The 14,814-nt window shown below is 37.6% G+C and overlaps 1 protein-coding gene across 2 annotated transcripts in view; it reads right to left on the bottom strand.

Moving 5' to 3' along the window:
* Positions 1 to 14,814, bottom strand: part of CUNH4orf33 (chromosome unknown C4orf33 homolog) — a 92,005-nt gene that overhangs the window by 11,559 nt on the left and 65,632 nt on the right. For both annotated transcript variants that reach the window (XR_008216335.1, XR_008216336.1), the window contains exons 9-10: positions 10,553 to 10,696; positions 9,128 to 9,286 (exon numbers count right to left, since the gene is read on the bottom strand). The gene's annotated coding sequence lies outside the window, so the exon portion shown is untranslated. The remainder of the gene's footprint in view (positions 1 to 9,127; positions 9,287 to 10,552; positions 10,697 to 14,814) is intronic.

Here is a 14,814-nt window from a genome sequence, read left to right as displayed (position 1 = left end):
TTTCCATGCACCCCACCTTGTTGTCCTCCAAATTTATGGCCTCCTTTATTAGTTGTTTAATTAAAACTAAATTTTAACTTAATTTAACATATGTGTGTGCATGCACATGTGTGTATTCCTAAATATATAAATACAACCTGCTCAGTCCATATGTTACTTGTATATGTCCTCAAGGATGACCACTAGCTATTGGATAACCAACTGATGTACTCTTCCCACTTTCATCATTCCTTATTTCCTGTGTTCTTTGTCTAGGGATGAGGCCTCATAAGCTTCCCCCCTTTCTTGTTAGCACATCTATTGCTGTCCTCCTTTTTCAGGTCCTGTTTAGGTAGGCAGCCATATTGGTGAGACTTCGTGGGTATAGCTTCTGACATTTCTAGGAAACAAGATCTCACAGCAAATTCCCTGATTCTCTGGCTTTTACAATCTTTTCTTCCCCTTTTCCACAATGATCCCTGGGCCTTAGGTGCAGGAGTTGTGATGTATCAATTGAGTCTGTACCCCCATAACTCTGCCTTTTGATCACTGTGATCAGTTGTGGTTGTCTGTAATGGTCTCTGTTACAAAGAGAAGTTTTCTTGATGAGGGATGAGTACTACACTTATCTATGGGTATAAGGACAAATATTTAGAATGTAGTTAGAGATTATGCAGGTTTAGTAAATTGGTGATGGTAGATTTTCCTCCAAATCTCTGGCTTTACTAATCCTGAGTAGTTGTCTAGGTTTCCAATACCAGGTTGTAGCATGAATCTTAAAAAGTCTTATTAATAAAAACAAACCTGGAGCCAGGTATTGGGGTGAACACTGGAAGATCAGAGAAGCAGAACAAGCCACAGCTACCTCACCTCACCAATTCCTCAGCTGATCCCATTTCCTCAGACTGGATGCCTCTGAGTTCTCACTGAAATATATCTCAGCTGAACTGTTGCTCAAAAGCCTAAAAGCTTAACCAGCATCTAGTTCCTCATTCTCATGCCTTAGATACCTTTCTGCTTTCGGCCATCACTTCCTGGGATTAAAGGCATGAGTCACCAAGCCTAGCTTTTCCAGTGTGGCCTTGAACTCACAGAGATCCAGGCAGATCTCTGCCTCTGGAATGCTAGGATTAAAGGCGTGTGTGCCATTATTTTCTGGCCTCTATATCTAGTGGGTATTCTGTTCTCTGACCCCAGATAAGTTTATTAGGGTGCACCATATTTTGGGGAACACAATATCACCACACCAGATATGCTTTCCCTCTTGTTCACTAGGGCTTCAGTCCAATTAGAGATCTGTTTGTTACTGGGAAAGTATGAGTACCACTGCTATGCCCTTATAGTTATTATGACATGCTGGTTATTGTGGTTTATAGTTGTCATAGCTGTGTAGGACTATTGGTTGTTTCCCTCCTTTGGAAGGTTGCATAGAACCTTCTGATACCGTGAAAGATAGTCTTCAGGGAGGTGACTGTCAAGTCAGATCCTCTGGGTTCTGTTTCTGACGTCTATGATACTTTTAGCAACAAGGACTTACCTCCCACCTCTGAGGGGCAACCCAGAGCAATATCTATAACCTATAAAATTTTGGAAGTCTCTTGGACACCCTAACCAACAAGTTAGAAGAGAGCTTCTCACACCTATGATGGTTTTTTTGTTGGATAGTCTATGGCTCTAGGAGGGAGCATTGTCAGACAAGACAGGAAATTTCATTTAAATTGTATATGTATACACAGATGCATGTGTATTGTAGGTTGTGGTGGTTTGAATGATAATGGCCCCCATAGGCTCATATACTTGAATGCTTAGTGACTAGGGAGTGGCACTATTTGAAAGGATTAAAATGATAGGAGATACGGCCTTTTTAGATTAGATGTGTCCTTGTTGGAGGAAATGTGTCACTAGGGGGTGGGCTTTGAGATTTCAAAAAGCCCATTCCAGGCCCAGGCTGCCTGCAGACCAGGATGCAGCTCTCAATTACTTCTCTAGTGCTGTGCCTACTACCATGCTACCTGTGATGATCATAATGGGTTAATCCTCTGAAACTGTAAGAGTTGCCTTGGCCATGGTGTCTCTTCACAGCAATATAACAGTAACTATGACATAAGTATTTTTATGTGGATAGTTAATAGTATATAGTATCTGAAAGGGGGAACCTCAATTGAGAAAATGCCTCCCCAAGATAAAGATGTAGGGCATTTTCTTAATTAGTGATTGATGGTGGAAGGCCCAGCCCATTGTGAGTGGTATTATCCCTGGGCTGGTGGTCCTGGGTTCTATAAGAAAGCATGCTGAGCAAACCATATGGGGCAAGCCAGTAAGTAGCACCCATACATGGCCTCTGCATCAGCTCCTGCCTCTAGATTCCTGCCCTGATTATGAGTTCCTGCCCTGACTTCCTTCAGTGATGACCATGATGATATAAGCCAAAAAAACCCTTCCCTCTCCAACTTGCTTTTGGTCATGGTGTCTCATCATAGCAATAGTAACCCTAACTAGGAAAATTAACAAGTCAAATAGCTACTCTTGTAGAAATGCACAGTCCTTAACACAGAAGGAAAATACATAATCTTTCTTTCTGAGCAAATCAGAATTTTCCGGGTTTTTTTTGTTTTTGTTTTTGTTTTTTTTTTAGCTCCCAGAGTAGAAGCATGGTTTCATTGTTTTGCTTTTGTATTACAAAATAGAGGTAGAGATATCTAAAGCATATATAAAGAGATCATGTTCAAAAACTGGAGAGGAGCTGGAGAGATGGATGGCTGAATGATTAATAATGGTTGCTATTTTTGCAGAGGACCTGTTAGGTTCCATGTACCCATGTTGGGTGGCTCACAACTGTCTGTTAACTCCAACTACAGGAGATATGTTGCCCTCTTCTGGACACTGCACTCACATGCACATACCCACAAGCAGACATATATACATACACATAACTTTTGAATTAGAATAAATCCCATTTTTAAGAAAAATGATTAAATATTAACTAAATTAATAAAATGTTAAAAAGAAGAACATATTTAATTAGAGGAACAGTTTCAAAAGAGCAAAGACCTTTGTGTTTGAGTTTCTGTTCTCTGCCACTTACATAGTCAGGTACATTGGAGGTACTTAATAAATGTTTGACATGTGAATGAATGAATTTCATTAACTTTGTTTCAAAAACTTTGGTTTTATTAATGAGTACATTTTTTATCTAACAACATGTGACCTAACAGTAGCAACTTGCTTGATAAGTGCACATACTTTGTTCACATGTTGACACTTTGATCCAAGTTTGCATGTTCTACAGATAACCACAGTTGGTGACATCAAACCATCTTAAGGCTTCAGAAAATCTCTTAGCTATGACTCTAAAATGGACAAGGATGTTAAATTTCACTTTATTTCTGTTTCTTCCACTACTGGGCATGGTATTTTTAAGTAATTAAAACCACTTAACAATTTATTCATAGTCCTCAGTTTTCTTTACATTCCCCTTTCACCAAGTAGAAATTCAAATTATAAAAGTTAATAGAGCTATAAAAATATAGTACCAAATTTCTTTTAATGACAGCATGAGTGTCATTGATTTAGGACAGCTGCTCTCTAAATAATGTGTTCAGTGCCCAATAACTGTACAGAAAGAGGCCAAGGTAGGTGTCTGCTACTGGTCCAAAGACCTGCCCTGAAGGATTGTGAGTCTCAGCTGCAGTTTCCCTATAACACCCAAGTCTGCACGGCTGCTTCTGTATGCAGAGGCTGCTGCATTGATTTCTTCCTGGAATAGATTTCTCACAAACAAGGATAATCCTTTATTTGAGGTTTAGTCACTTGAATTCCTCTCCGTATTCTTCACTGTCAGGCTTTGCAATTTTATTTATTCTTGCTAGAATGCACTTACTATTGTAGTTATGACACTTTTCACTCTAAACCCCTTTTTTCAAGGCCTTAGAGGAGGGAAAAAAAGGTCTTTAGCTAGAAATTTCTCATCCTTGCTGACAGTTTGGAAATGATTTATTTTAGAGGAGAGCAGAGGTGAGGAGAGTAGAAAGAAAGATCATTTATTCCAGCATTTCTGAGAACTTAGCTATCAGTTAATCGCAGGCTTATTGATAAATGAAATGTTCAGGCTTTCAACATTAAGTTCTAATTGCAAAAACAAGCTTTAGTCTTTATTTAAGAAGTTACACTAAAATGTTTTGAAGTCTTATGGAACCAAAAACACTGAAAAATGTTCTCGTGGCTAAAATAAATTTAATTTATTCTTTCCTACATTATTACAGTAAAGTGAATTACTATAATAACAATGAAAACATGCTTTCATTTATATATTTACAAATACTTAATTTTTAAATATGCATCTCTAAACACAAATCAATATATATCTACTGTCTGAGCATCCTTTCAGATGATTTTAATACTAGTTTATTTCACACTTGTAAGAATTAATTAAAAACTGTCAGTCTTCAAGTCCTCTACTTCATAGCCTCCATTTTAATCCATTACTTTCCAGATCTTTTTCTCCACAAGAATTAATGATACAAGTCTAATTCCAGACCCATAATCTACGAGTCCTCTTAGTGTGTGAGCCATCTATTCTGAGCAAGCCAGTCTTCTATCTCTGCTCTTCCCCCAACCTGCTGCCATCTTCAAACACACAAGCATAGTGTGAGAACTGTGGCCATGAACCCTCTCCATTTGTGTACCCCCTTTTCCTGGTCTAGCCAAAGACCCATGGTTTCTGAGGCATCTTTCCCTGGTACAGTTAAACAGCCCACCCACAAATTTTACCTGGCCTGGCTGAGGTTATGCATCTCCTGTACTGGTCCAATCTAAGTAAGGCCAGATTTTCACATCAGATACAATCACGGAAAGAAGTTCACATGCCCAGGTGAAATTGAAGAAATAAAAGAAACATGAATAGTCAAAACAGCATGTCTCCCATCAAAACAACTAGTCCTACAGAGGTGTTCTCTTAAACCCAGGAAACAGAATTTAAAAGAACAAGAAATTTAAAGAAGACATAAACATTTATTGAGCACCAAGAGGGTAATAATAAGCACTTGAGTGATGTCCAAGAAAATATAAATATGCAAAATAGTGAAGATAATTCAGGATGTGGAAACTGAATTGAAAAGAGATAGAAATGTTGAAGAGGACTCAAGCTGAAATAAAGATGGAATTGAAAAACCCAAAAACCCAACTAGAAAACCAAGGACAGTCTTACAAGTGGAATGAATCAAGCAGAAGATAGAATATCAGAATTCAAACATAAAGAAGAGAATCGAGACAAAATAAGAAAAAGGAAAAGAAAAAACTTAAAGTACAGGAAAGAAATATATAGGAAATGTAGAATGCCACCAAAAGACCAAATCTTTGAATTATGGCATAAAAGATGGGGAAGAATCCCAGATCAATGGCATAGACCAAATCTTTAGCAAAATCATAGAAGAAAACTTCCCTAAACTAGGGAAAGACATAGCCATCCAGATACAAGAAGCACACAGAATCCCAATCAAACAAGACCAAAAGACAAACACCCTATGGCTTTTCATAGTCAGAACACTAAATATACAGAACAAAGAAAAAATATTGAAAGCTGCAAGAGAACAAACACAAGTCATATATAAAGGAAAAACCCTTCAGAATAACACCTGATTTCTCAATGGAAACTCTAAAAGACCATGACTCCCAACCTAGACTACTGTACCCAGGAAAATTATCTGCTATAGTAGAAAGAGAAAGGTAATTTTTCCATGATCTAAAGTTGTTCTATGAAGCCAGTACTCTCCCAAACCAAGTAAAGATAAAACAACACACAAAAAACTAAACTACAAATTGATATTCCTGATGAACATAGACGCAAAAATCTCTAATAAAATACTAGTAAACTGAATACAAGAACATACCAGGAAGATCATCTACCATGATCAAGTTGGCTTTTCATTTCCATAAGTATAATAAATCATATAAGCTTAAAGACAAAATCACATGATCATCTCAATATCTGCAGAAGAAATTTTGACAAAATCCAACATGCCTTCATGATAAAAGTCCTAGAGAAAGTAGTTCTGGAGGGAACATACTTCAATATAATACAGGCTACATATGACGAACCCACAGCCAACATATCCTGGATGGAGAAAAACTCAAAGCAATCCCATTAAAACCAGAAAAAAGAAAGGGCTCCCCACCACCCTCACTCCTTTTCAATATTGTGCTGGAAGCACTAGCCAGAGTAGGAAGGCAAGAAAAGAAATTAAAGGGATAGAAATAGGAAAAGAAGTCAAATTATCTCTATTAGCAGATGATACAGTTATACATAAGAGATCCTTAAAAATCCCACCAGAAAACTAGAAACAATCAACAATTTCAGCCAAGTGACAGGGTTAAAAATCAACTTTTAAAAATCAGTAGCCTTTCTATACACCAAGCAAAAACACATTACCAATAACAAACGTGCTAAGAACGAGACATGGACACACTCCTATTTACAGTATCACCAAAACCACTAAAATATCTTGGAATAAACTAAGGAGATGAAAGACATCTACAATGAAAACTCAGATGTCTAAAGAGAGAGATTAAGATGCTAGAAAGTGAAAAGGCATTTCATGTTCATGGATCAGTAGAATCAATATTGTGAAATGTAGCCATTTACAGACTCAAAGCAGTCCCAATCAAAAGCCCACAAAATCGTGGAGTTAGCACAGAAATCAGGAAAGTAGAAGTAGGCCCTGGGGTGGGGTGAGAGAAAAATAGCAGAATATAGGTGATATGAAGTGGGAAACGGAAACATGGGGAGGGAGCTTCAACTGGGAGCATAGAAGGAGGATAGTGCATGAGAGGGAGGGACAAAGACAATAACAAGATTGTTTGATAAAGTCTCAAAGAGTCATATTATTTTACATTTATCTAAAATTATACACAACACACACATAAAATACACACACACATGCATTCACTCTCACACACACATACATTATATATATATATATATATATATATATGTAAAAATAATAAAGAAAAAGATGTTATCAAATTGATAGTGGGGGAGACATGGAAGGGCTTGTAGAGAGGTTTATCTGGTATGAGCTGAAGTAAGGAAATGGAGGGAGAAAGTTATGTAACTTTATTTCAATTTAAAACATATTTAAAAGAACTATTGAATATAGCCTTATGAATAAAGTATATAATAGTTACTAAAATAATTAATAAACCTTATTTCAAAATAAGTCAGACTCACTCCAGGATTCTCTGATTTTGCTACCCAATAATAAAATATTTTGACTCATTTATTTAAATAACAGCAGTATTCAAGGCAATCCATTGAACTTGTGTTCAATGAACTTGTCTCTTGTTTTCTGATTGGAAGAAAAAAACAACAATCTTAGCTAGCTTGGTGCAAGCTTTTAATCCCAGCGGTTGGAAGGTAGAGGTAGCCAGATCTCTGTGAGTTTGATGCCAACCTGATCTACATAGTTAGTAGTAGGACAGCCAGAGCTATGTAGAAAGATCCTGACAGAGTCCCATCTGGCCATTTCTTGACACCAAACAAATCTTCCAATACCAGGACTGGGTCACATCCAATAGAGTTTTTGACCAAAGGGGTCCCATGGAAATTCTCAAACAACCCAAGCAATTGCCAAGGTAAATTGTTCTCTTCAAATGAACAACAAGGCCCCATTGCTGAGGACAACACCCACACAAATCATTAAACATGGAGATGGTGAGCTGGTGCCTACATAGAACCTTCACTCCCATCTTCTATGGTCTTTGGTACGGGAAGGTACTCCACAGGCTACCAAAAGAGAAACATAAACACCAACCCAGCCACAAAACCTTTGACCTACAATGGTGTCCTGTCTGTAAGATATACTAAGGTAATTGTGGCATAAAGCTTCTGGGAGTAGCCAACCAATGTCTGATTTGGCTTACAGCCCACTCCACGAGATGGAACCCATACCCAATACTGTTTAGGTGACTGAGAGCCAGAGATCAAAGAGAACAGAGAATTAGGTAAAAATAAATACCATGGATCTAAAAAAAAAAAGTAAGAATAAAATGACTCCTAAAGACATTTTGCTAAACTCATAGATCAGTGCCTTACTCAGCCATCATCAGAGAAGCTTCCTCCTGTAGCAGATGGGAACAAACAATGAGATCCACAATCAAACATTATGCAAAGAGAGAGACCTTGGAATACACAGTTCTAAATAGGTTGTCTCCATCAAATCCCTCCCCTTAGAACTTGGGGAACCCTGTGGAAGAGCGGGTAGAAAGAATGTAAGAGCCAGAAGAGATGGAGAACACCAGGAGAAGAAGGCCCTCTGAATCAACTGAGCAAGGCTCATATGAACTTACAGAGACCGAAGGAGCAAGCACAGGGCCTGGACCTGTGCCATGTACTCTGATATGTATTATAGCTTTCAGTTTTGTAGTGGGTAGCCATTCCAGCTTTGATCTGGAAGTTCCAACCCCCATTGAGACTTCGGCAACTTTCACACCTACAAGGCAGGGCCAAGGGAGGCGCCTGGAGGCCCAAGATCTGGATGGGCTGCGCTCTCACTCGGTTTCAGGACCTTGGATGGTGAAGGTGGGCCAAGCAGAGCTCCAGAGAACACCGCTGGACTGCGATACACCTTCCCCAGACCCCGCGACCTACCTATCCCTTAACTTGTAAGGTACGCCCTTAAATAAATCTCCTTTTAACTACGTGGAGTGGCCTTAATAATTTCACCAATATCTGGTGCCCAACGTGGGGCACAAACCCACGACCCTGAGATTAAGAGTCTCATGGTCTACCGACTGAGCTAGCCGGGATCAATTCTTTGCTTATTACAATATAAAGCATGTTACAGGTATACCACACAATCCCACAGGCCAAGCAGTCATAGAAAGATCCAATCGAACTTTAAAGGATATGCTAAATAAACAGCAACAGGTAACAATGACTCCTAGAAATAGATTACATAGTGCTTTATTAACCTTGAATTTTCTCAATACTGATGAGAAAGGAACAACAGCTGCGGAGAGACATTGGATGACAGACAAAACTCCTGAGCTAAACCGACCGGTTTATTTCAAGGATGTGCTGACCTCAAAATGGAAACCTGGATATGTTCTACGTTGGGGAAAAAATTATCATCATCACAGTAAAATCACTTACCTCAGGGCAGCAAGATGACTCAGTAGGCAAGGGTGCCTGCCACCAAACTTGATGACTTGAGTGTGATTCCCCAGAATCTGCATGATAGAAGGATAGCTGTCCTCTGCCCTCCACACACCCACCATGGCACCCATGTGCACATACACAAATAAATAAATTCTGTAAATGTTAAAAACAAAATTACTTTCCTGGATACAAGAGAAAAATGTAAGTGACTATGACCTGAATCACAACATTGAAATCTACTATACACATTTTGCGGGGGGGAAAACTATTGAAAACACAAAAGCATTGCTTTTCACCATTCTCAAATATATATAGTGTTATGCTTAGTCAAAAATTATGATTATTGTATGTGGAGCACAGTAAGACCATCAGGCAGATACATTATTTGAAACACAAGTCTCAGCTGTGTGTTAAAAAAATAACTACTATGTAAAACATTCAGCTAGATGTCCCCAGGTTGTAAGTGAAAACATATGCATGAGCTATTCCGAATTTACAGATAAATAAAAATGAAAAGGTCAGCATTGGCCTTTCTTCCTCACTGTTACTAAGCCTTTGAAATAAGCTCAGGAAATATATGCAGGTGGCTTTTTGATTAATTTGATGGAGGTACATCTATGGAACCAATTTACAAGTGATTTGCAGGCAAGCTGGCATTACTGAAATAAACGGTGCTATTACTATGATTTATGCTAGTATTCCAAACACAAATGATAAAGTGAAATTTACAGTCCTTAATTACCACCGTGAAGAATTGGGAGGGAGAGAAAGGAGCAAAGATTGGCAATTTGCAAACTTGTCAGTAAGGCAAGATGCAAAAATCTATTCTTTCTTTAAAAAAAAAAAGGCATTGTGTAAATTGGCCTTACTATATTGTTATCAATTCATTGAGGGGCAGAAGGGAGTGCAAAACCTGAAAACAAATGATCATAACTTAACCTTGGAATGCCAGAAATGCAGCTTAAGGAAACACCTAAAAAATGTATCCTGCACTTACAAAAAAGCAAGGAGGTGGCAAAATACAACACTGCTCATTATTTTGTGCCAGAAACAAGACTTGCTTTGCTCTTCAAATCCTTCCTTCCTAGACTATTTCTTAAATGCATTACACAGAGCGTGGGAAAGCAAATTGTTTTTCTCTTGTCCCGTTTGTATGTGATTAGCGCGTACAGTCTGTTCGGCTCTTCAGTGACATTTACAGAGATACTGTTATCCATGTGATGCTAACAAAGCTGTACACTGGATAACTTACCCTGAGAGTAGAATCTCAAACATTGCTGTTTTCAAGAGGCTGAGGATAATGTGAATACCTATGCTGGCTGGGCCCGTGGACCATTCCTCTCTCCAGCTTCCCTCAATTCCTGCCTGTGTGGTCCACTTTCTATCACTCTACTGAAATACCTAAGATAATTAACTAACCAAGAAGAGAAGATGCATTCCAATTCGTTGTTTCAGGTGTCTCAGCCTTTGGGCAGTTGTCTGGTGTTCTGGGGCTTATCCAATAGCAAGGGAGAATACCATGGCAGAATGAGTAGGGGAACAAAGCTGCTCACCTCATGATGGCTGTGGGGAGAGACAGAGTAGAGGCTAAGATTCTAAAATCTAAAATCATGCTCCCCAAAGGTCTAGCTTCCTGCTCCTAGGGCAGTGTTTCTCAACCTGTGGGCAGCGACCCCTTTGGAGACAAGCAACCTTTTCATAGGATTGCATAGCAGATACCCTGCATATCAGATATTTACATTACAATTCATAGGAGTAGCAAAATTACAGTTATGAAGTAGCAATGAAAATAATTTCATGGTTAGGGGTCACCATAACATGCAGAACTGTATTAAAGGGTCACAGTGTTAGGAGGTTGAGAACCACTGCTCTGCGGTCTCCTCTCCTAAAAGTTCTGCAGTATCCCAATAGTTCAGCAATATGGGAATCAAGTCTTTAGCACATGGGCTTTTAGAAGGTCTATCCGAACTACACAGCACTACCATCACAATGCTGCTGTTTCATTCCTGTCACACATGCTCTTGGGTGACCACCTACCACACGGGAATGTCTAGGGTTCCAGTGGATATGGTAATCACTACTGGAGAAAGTCAATTCAGCTGGGCAATGGTGGCGCAGGCCTTAATCCCAGCACTTGGGAGGCAGAGGCAGGCGGATCTCTGTGAGCTCAAGGCCAGCCTGGGCTACAGAGTGAGATCCAGGAAAGGCACCAAAACTACACAGAGAAACCCTGTCTCAAAAACCCAAAAAAAAAAAAAAAGAGAGAAAGTCAATTCAATCTGTAGCATTTCACAAGAGCAGTCATTCACATTATTTTACTGACTGGTTCAGAGTAGAACTCCAAAAAGTGGTGTAGCTTGGCAACTGATTGGATACGACAGGCAAGAGGGATGGAAGATTAAAAGCCAGCAGAGGTTTCTTGTTTGTCTGATTTAGAAAATTACACTGCAGTTTTAGGAATCAAGAAGTTACCATCAAAAGCTGAAAATTGATTCACTTCAGAAATATTAAGTTTTAGAGGCTGAAAAGAGACCCAGACACATGCATCTAGTAAATATCACTAAGTATGTGAAGTTGAATTTCTGGATAGCTTGGGTCCAGAGAGATAAATTTAGAAAAACTATGAATAGAAATAAAGGTTGCAGACATGGGTTAGAATAAAATAGGCATAGTTAAGATGCAAAGAACAATGATCAAAGCACAAAAATTTTTTAATGTTTTATTTAATTAACCAAAAGAAAAAATGAAATCAAGTACCAAATTAAATCTTTTAAAATATTAAGAAAGAAATGATCATCACATATGTGTATACACTATCTTAGTAATCTATGACTTTCCACTTAAAATTATTTCTCTCGTAACTGGGTATGGGGATCCAGCTTGACTTGAGCATAGCCATCTGGAATTTCGACCAGCACACCTGTCCTTGAGTAATCCTGTTGCTTTAGACAAAAGCAATATTACAGTGTATGTGGAGCTTTACTAATGGATCCTGGTGCCATCAGCATCAGAGATGTGTCTGGTGTCTTTGATATCATTATAGATTAAGAGTAACCAGGAATATTCCAGCTAGGATCTGGTCCTATTACCATGTGCAGCCTTCTTCCGGCCCAGCTTATAGGGACTCCCTAGTTTCGCCATTATCCATGACCATGCTTCTCCCAGAGCAATACTAGATCTGTCTGGCTTTGTTTGTCCTGCAGAATCTTGTGACAAGTTCTCATACACACTGGGGTTGTGTTTTCCACACACTGGAATATAAGGTGAGAAAAAAAAACACAGAGATAGCGTCTTATGGAGTTTATACCTTTGTATGTAAAACCTCCATAATTCTGATGGATTCTTATTTTATCTTTGCTTTGTTCTCAGAAAACCTTAAGAGCATGTGGGCATTCTACAGCCAAGTAGGTTCTCCATGTCTACTTCCCATCAACTCAGGCATCATTACTGCTCCATAAAATATATTTTAAGTGATTTTTCTCCATTTTCCTCCTAAGATTATCTATGATGATTTGATTTCACATCTTCTTTGATGATCTCCTTACTTCCAATCTGGAAGTTTTATACTTTTCCACTGGGCTTTTCCAACCCTCCATGTTACCTGTATTGTGACAGTATACCTTAAATGCTTAGCACTTTCTGCATTATTCTTAAAACACCCCACAAGGGATTTGAAATGTTCTGTTTCTTGTCCTTTATAAGTGCTTTAATCAATATTTAATATTAGCTACCATTTGAAGGCTTATTTGATGTATTAAAGATTATACAAAGTGCCTGACACTCATTATATCATTCCATCCTCTTTGAAAACCTTTGAATTAAGTGGTTCTATTTTCTCTAATTCAGTTAAAAACATTGAGTATGGGAAGGTTAGGTCTTATTCCAAAATCACACAGGAAGTAACCCATAGAGCTTGTATTTAATGCTAAGTCCAATGTTCATCATAATTATTGTGGAAAATCTATTGTGATTACTATGGATGTACTTTAGAAGTATATCTATTGTTAACCAATGTATTTCCATTATTTAAACACTATACAAAACAAATTCTCATTAGTGAGAGCAGGCATCAATTTGTCAATGCCAGTTCTAACTCAGAAAGATAAAATTCAGAGTTATTCTGTTCCTTCTTCCATCATCACCTCACACTTTTATCAATCACTATCCCAGTTCCCAAAAGACCCAGGAATTGTTTTAATGTCTCTTTACCATCCCCTCCGCTATTTTTCTACCATAATTACTCTGAATTCACCTTTATTGATAGACAATGATAAATGTGCATAAGATCACCACACTTTGAAAATACGCATTAATTTTCATTAGTCACATATTCTAGAGTTGACTTTTGTACATACATTGTTTATCAACTTTAATTTATTATGACTCCAAAATATTAATATATAAACACTAGCTATATAAAAGTCACACTATATCATTATCCATGTACATACATATTAATCTATGCACTGGTTATATTAAAGTCAGTATATACATATATAAGCATATGTACATATAATATCAGATAGCTTAGTGTAAGTTAATACCTCTTTTTATTTTAATATATACATAGAAAAACATACTCACACATGTATATATTTTAATGATACTAAACAACAAGCAGTATATATTATAAGCAGCTCTCAGGTAATGCAATACATATATTGATTCTCTACTATATTCTTTTCATCACTTTTCATAACTGAAACATTGATTACATTTATATTTTCTCAAACACTATAATAAATGAGCTTGCAATTATATTTAAAAGAAAACTGAAAATGTATCACAGCATGTGTATGAGGTCTTCTCTGGAAATCACGGTCCAATGTGATGGCCACTAGCCTTAGTTGGCTATTTAAAATGAATTAATTAAAAATAAAGTTAAAATTCAGTTATCAGTTTTACTAGCCCCATTTCAACTATTCAAAATCTATTTATAACTAATGACTAGCATTTTATAGAGAACATATACAGAACATTTTCCACTGTCATGGAAATTCTACTGGGCAATACAGATTTAGGAATTCATTCTCCTAAAGACAATCCCTAAATCAATCTCTAGGATTTCTCTTAAGATTACTTTCTCCTTCTAACCTTTGCTCTTTCGTTATGCTCAATATTTAGGTTTTATTAATTTTCTACAATCTACCACTTTGCCATAATATTACTGGGAATACTTTGTACTATAAGATTGATAATGACAGTGCTCACAGATTTAAAGTCTGCTGTGACTTTCCTTAAAATAACAGATGTTGAGTACATTCTCTGTCATTTCCTGTCCTCCTAAAAAATCTTAAAATATAAAGAAAGACATTTCTTCAAATGAGTCTCTCTAAGAGAGAGTGCAACCACTATGAATCTCGGTGGGAAAACCTTAGTTCTTGTTGAGGATTTTGTTTCTAGAGTTGGAAAGGAACTTCGTGGTTTGTTTTATTTTTTAAGGACAAGCTATTATTTTAGCTCAAGAATTCTGTATTTCTACCACTGTCAGCAATTTTATACTCTGAGCTTGTTTCTTTCCTTGAATTTCTTTTTTTTTTTTTTAATATTCAGAAGCCACTGGGACCCATGTATGAAGAGAAGTTAGGGGATTTATAGTCATGGTACACAGATGATAGCTGGCCAAGATGGATGAAGGCTCTATGTTGTGGGAACATTTTCTCCAGACTGAAACATTTCCA

The sequence above is a fragment of the Peromyscus californicus genome, unplaced genomic scaffold (assembly GCF_007827085.1).
Source record: "Peromyscus californicus insignis strain IS unplaced genomic scaffold, ASM782708v3 Scaffold_9__1_contigs__length_137607984, whole genome shotgun sequence".
NCBI lineage: Eukaryota > Metazoa > Chordata > Mammalia > Rodentia > Cricetidae > Peromyscus > Peromyscus californicus.
This window is presented reverse-complemented; position numbering and strand designations above follow the sequence as displayed.